At 42.7% G+C, this 6,000-nt stretch overlaps 1 long non-coding RNA gene across 1 annotated transcript; it reads left to right on the top strand.

The window, feature by feature from the left end:
* The first annotated feature begins 2,410 nt into the window (after window positions 1–2,410).
* On the top strand, window positions 2,411–4,878 carry LOC139537687 (uncharacterized). Its single transcript, XR_011667586.1, has 2 exons — window positions 2,411–3,784; window positions 4,167–4,878. It is a non-coding gene; the product is annotated as an uncharacterized lncRNA (long non-coding RNA).
* Window positions 4,879–6,000: the final 1,122 nt, after the last annotated feature.

The raw sequence follows: 6,000 nt of genomic DNA, 5'->3' as shown, positions 1-6,000 counted from the left end.
CACAGAAAAAAAACAGGGTCAACACCCTCCCACCAAGTCAAAACATGAACCCGAGCCACTGGCCGAAGCTCCCAGCCGCCAGGCCACCAACCATCTGACCAACCAACCCCCCCAGGAAAAAACCTCTCTCTCCATTCCCCACTCCAAACCACCACCCCCAAGCCACCGTCCCCCAATGCACCAACAACCAACAAAATGAACAAAAGACAAAAATGAGGGAAAAAACAAGGGAAAACAATAGAAAACAACAATGCAAAAACAAAAGACATCAAGGACAACACAAATCAAAACAGCAAGGCCAACTGTATACGTTTGAGTTCATGTATGGCACTATTTACATGTGTGTATGTGTTTGTATGTGTGCACATGTCATTTGAATTAGAGCATGTGTATATGCATGTGTACACGACATCAGCCTCAGGCAAACAGGCATGGGCTGTAACAGCAATACCCCTCAGTGTCATTCAAACTTACTTTTTTGTTTTGTTTATTTAGACTTAATTTTTTACTTTTATCTTTGACCGACATTCTATCCCCTGCCCAGCAACTCCACTCCCAATTGTCTCCAGTTCCACATCTCAACCCTCAGTTTCCCTCAGCCCATTCCACATATCTCTACTGGCCACCCCTTTTGGATTTCTATGCGCCATATATCTTTCAACTATGCTGTGATGTTTAACATACCATTTGAATCTATCTAATCGAATAGAATCCACAGATTGCGAGTTGAAGATAAATAACTTTACGAAGATTATTAGTATATTAGTAATTGACTGACCAGGTGTATCCAAATCTCTACAGGTGAAAGGACAATTAGAAAATACATAAGAACATCAGTTACATTTTACACCTGTACTGTATCATCACTTCATCCATGCTTAATAACATCAACAATGGGTTATCATTTTGTACCATAAACGGACATAGAGAGCAATAGTAATTGCGTCTTTTTGTAGGCACTAACTCCGCCATGGTTTGTTGGACAAAGCCTATGGGAATATTAATGGAGTTTTTGGATAAAAGACTAAATGAAGGTCTGTGGTAAACACAGGCTTAGTAGATCTTATACATTTTGTTCTATGAGATGATCTTCATCAGCTAACATCATTTTTTGTGAATTTTAAAGCATTTAAGTAATTAGAAAAAGCCCATAACTGATATTTAATAAAGCACATAAAGCACATTGTGGCATATTTAATTTCAGTCAGTTAACACGACCTTTATGAATTATGAAGCCTTTATGTGCTTCATGTGCTTTTTGTAATTACATAAATGCTTCAAAATGCACATGAACAAATGTGCTTGCATGCATTGCTATGGTTACACAGTACCACAAGCTGTCAGGATAAGTCTATCTCTCAAAATAGACCAAAAAGTACATTTTCTACACCAACATATGACATGTCTTCCCACATCCCTTGAATTGGTGCTGGCTGCATTCATATGCCACACATTGTTGCATCATTGACAAGTTGGCTATTTTAATGAGAGATATTGTTTTTCCCTGATCCACTTCCACTGCTCAAAGTCCCGAAAGGAGGAGTATGATAATGGTGGCCTGGTGGCTTCAAAGGCTCTTATTGGCCAAGCCATAGCGTAACTATCCAGGGTTTATATACAGTACTTGTATTTTATATTTTGTGTGAAATGCTGTCACCAAGGCAAAGGGTGGCTATTTAAAGAATCTCAAATATAAAATGTATTTTGATTTGTTTAACACTTTTTTGGTTACTACATGATTCCATATGTGTTATTGCATAGTTTTGATGTCTCCACTATTATTCTACAATGTAGAAAATAGTAAAAATAAAGAAAAACCCTGGAATAAGTAGGTGTGTCCAAACTTTTGACTGTATTGTACGTCATTGGGTGTGCCCAGGGGGATATCAATGTTTTTGTCTGCCTCACTTATGACGCCTATTCCCTGCCTGTACTTTAGCCTATTGGATTTCCTGTTATCTACCCATTGCCTCATCTCCCGGACCATGTTACTAGCCTTCTCCCTGCCTGTACTGTTCCCTTTTGGACCCCCTGTGTACGACCTTCTACCTGCCCCTGGACGCAGCTACCTTCCTCCTCCTGTGGTCCTTTGCAAATCAACACCTGCTGTGCACTGCGCTTGAAACCAGCTCTCTGTCTCCCCTCGTTCATTACAACATTCCAACGTTTGAATTTGTAACACGGCTGCATGGGATTTCTAATCCCGTATTGCAGATCGGTGCAGCCAATGGAAATGTCAACGATAGGTATAGCCTAACAGGCTGACCAGACCGGACACGTCGCGTGCGTCGCAAAATACATTTAGAAATCCATGTTATTCAATTATTGCACCCACACTGCTTGCGCGCGCCAACGAGCATCTGCGACACCAAGGGCTAAAATAGATGTCATGCCTATTTCTGACGCAGATCGCGCTGCAAGTCCTGCCTCTCCCATCTCCTCATTGGTTTATAGAAGCAGGTACCCACGTGTCATCTCCTCATTGGTTATACCCACGTGGGTGATAGGAAGACTAACGCTTCGAACACACCGACTGCGTCATTGCATCACTGCTGCATAACATTGTGCGCAGCTAGGCAACTATACTGATGCAGGTACCTTTTGCAAATGGTCGCATGCAGTTGGACACATGGAGGAGAGAATCATTTTCGCAGTATCCTCAAAACCGTGTCTTTTTGACACAACTGCTGACAGCTACAGGGACATAAACACAACAAATGCTGCTTGGAGACAAGTGTCCACGATAGTAGGATTGCCAGGTCAGTTTAGTAGTGAGCTTGTGCTAGATGTGGCTAGTTAGCGTTAGCTAGCTAGCTAACCTAGCCAATGAGGTGTGTGTGAAATAAATAGTAAAATAAATTATGCTAGTTACTACCCCTGATAACTTTACAAAATGTTCATGTTTGAAAGAGTGTGAGTGTGTATGCTAGATAAATAGAAATGGTAGATACTACTGTACCCCTGATAATTTGGTCAGATAACCATGTGTGTTTATGTGTACAGTAGGTGACATGTCCATGATAGCTATCTAATAACTATAGTTATGCTAGGTAATGGTTTGGCTTATCATGTTCATGTCTATGTATAAGAAGACTGTAGGAGGAAGTGGAGAGGACTCAGGGACAGGTATCAGAGAGAGAGAAGGGCAGAGAAAGAGAAGAAGAGGTCTGGGTCAGCAGCTTCAGGCCAAGAGCTTTGGCGCTTCTGCCACATTCTTTCATTTCTGGATCCATTTCTGGATCCATCTAGGGCAACGAGTGGCAATTTGACAGCCAGACCCCTTACGTCATCCACAAGTGTTGTCCCCACCGGTGCATCAAGACCCTCAACGTCACCTACAAGTGCGACCATCACCTCCACCGGTGTAGTGAGACCCTCTACAACATCATCCACGAGTATGACCACCACTGGTGCAGCCATGGAAGATGATGAAATGGAGGAAGCACCTCTGGATCTGGGACCACCTGAGATTATTATGAACCTCACGGAAGTGACCTCGTTGAACAGGATGTGGCCGTGGAGAGAAACGGGGAGAGAAACGAAGAGGAACAACGTCACGCCATGCGTCAGAGGTACCAACCCCCAGATCCACTCAACTCATTTCAACAGAGGCTCCTCCAAGCCGTCGAGAGGGATGCAGCCCAACCTGATGCTCACAGGAAGGAGGATGAAGAGACCCTCTTTGCCATGAGCCTGGTGCCAACACTGAAGAGGCTGCCTCATCAAAGAAAAGCAGCAGTCAAGGTTCAAATGTATCAGCTGCTTTTCGAAGCCGAGTTCAATGGTACTTTTTTTTCTCCACATCACAGGTAGTCATAAGTGTGCGACAGTGAAGTAAAGTAGGTCATTTTTAGAGTATACTCATGTAGGTTAATTGGCATTTCAGATCAAAGTATTAATATGAGGCAAATGTATAGCTGTTGTTTGTGGGTTAGAAAATATCCCAAAACAGTGTGCTGTCTAAATATTTGCCTGTCATATTCATCTTTTGATCTGAAATACAAATTCCATGAGTAAACAGCAAGTATTACCAACTTTACCACACTGTTCCTATATTTATGCCACTAACTACACTATACAAGCAGTATTTAGTTAACATAAATCTCACCTTTTATGGTGTCATATTATGTTAAGCTTGTATGTGTTGTTTTTCTCTTCCCTTTCAGAAATGGAGTCAATTTAGCCTACCAGCTCACAGGAAGGACAGGAAGAGGAGTTGTCTGGTTGTTGTTTTGACCTTCCTCATTGTACCTTTCTTTTCACACACGTCAGTTCCGTTTAAATTCAGTCAATTCATAAAGTAATTTGTTTATAAAGTCTTAGGATAGCATTCATTATTAGTGTTACATAGATTTCTGAATTGAAACTCATACGGAGTTTTCACAGATGCTCTTGGTCTCTTACGAGACTAAAGGTCAATATATTTATTTCCTTTAAAACCACTTGAAAACCAGGGTGTTGAAACTTTTTGTGAAGTTATGTTCCATCGACTGGTCCATGACGTCCAGGGGCCATTTGTTTGTTTAGCTGTGTTATGGCTACATATTATTTACTTTTTTTCAGAGACAGAGACACACACACCTCTTCATACCTCAGATCTCCAGTGCCCTGCCCTCTCTCTCTTTATGGCCATGTCTGAAGTTCCCCTACTACGTCTAGGCTTTATGAGTAGTCCCTGTATCGGTCTGCAGTTGTGCCAAAAATACATGCTCTTGCTGTTCTCTTACAGGTTACAGGTTATACATTCTTCTTTTTTTTACACGCACACACACACCTCTTTCAATAGTTTTATTTTTTTAAACATTTTTACAACACACATACCTGTCATGTTCTTTCCTGTACTTGAATACTTATTAAATTATAATGTTTTCATAGTCAGTTGTTTCAGTTGTTTATTAATATCTCATTTAGACTTAATCTGCTTATTTCTTCCCTACACCTTTGCCGATCTAAGACAAGATGAAAGTAAAAACACATTCTCTTCCTAATTTTTTTTTTTTTCCACCTGTATTTTGTCAGGCCAGTGAACATGGTGGTAAACTGTACTATTTGTATGGACCCTAGGTTACCCTTTCCCTTTGTTATCATACGTCGTCGTATAACCTTAATTAGTGCTCCCGCTCACCTGATGTACCAGGTGTGTATAATACTGACGTTAATGGGAGAGGGAAGGGGTTATTAAAGTGTGGTCTTTACTCCCAGATGTCACTTAAATATAGCTTCCAAATGAAGAGAGACAATGATACATAAAGTAATCTGGGGGAAAAATGCAATTTTATGGACAACGGTGGATGGTTCTTAAAATAACCTTTGTGTTATGGGGCTCTTAAAAGAGCCGTTTCACTCCACGGCATACTGCCATGGGACTTCACCTGCCGGCGATGACAAGTAGGTGGTCAGCTTCTCCCTCACCTGGAGTGCCTGTCTGGGGGCGTTGTTGGCACCTGCCCTGGTGACATCAGGAAGGTGACCATTTGGCGTGCCCATCTCCATCCGGAGCGGCTCCTGGAATGACCTCCGCAGGTAGTTATAGAGAACACATGTGGCCTTCACGCAGGCATCGACATTTGAGGGGCTGAGACCAAGCACTCTCCGATACATTCTCCATCGGGCTGCCAGAATCCCAAAGGCGCATTCAACAACTAACCTTGCCCTGGACAGTCGTTTGTTAAAGATCCTTACAGGCTTTGGCAATGGCAGCTGGCGTCCAGCGTAGGGCCTCATGAGGTTGGGTCTTAAAGGGAAGGCCTCATCGCCGTCGAAGACGTGGGGAACAGGTCCCAGGTCTTCAGCCCCAGGGAGGGATGCAGGTGGTGGAATATCCAGGGTGCCATCCTGAAGTGCCTGGCCAAAGGCAGAGTCCCGGAGGGTCCCGCCATCACTTCGCTTGCCGTAAGCACCAACATCGACAACACGGAAACAGTAGATGACATCTACTATAGCCAAGAGTACAACTGAATATGTACCCTTGTAGTTGTAGAATTGCGAACCGGAGCACGG

This window comes from Salvelinus alpinus, chromosome 13, assembly GCF_045679555.1.
Source record: "Salvelinus alpinus chromosome 13, SLU_Salpinus.1, whole genome shotgun sequence".
NCBI lineage: Eukaryota > Metazoa > Chordata > Actinopteri > Salmoniformes > Salmonidae > Salvelinus > Salvelinus alpinus.
Note: the sequence above shows the minus strand (reverse complement) of the source record. Positions and strands in the feature narration are given on the sequence as shown.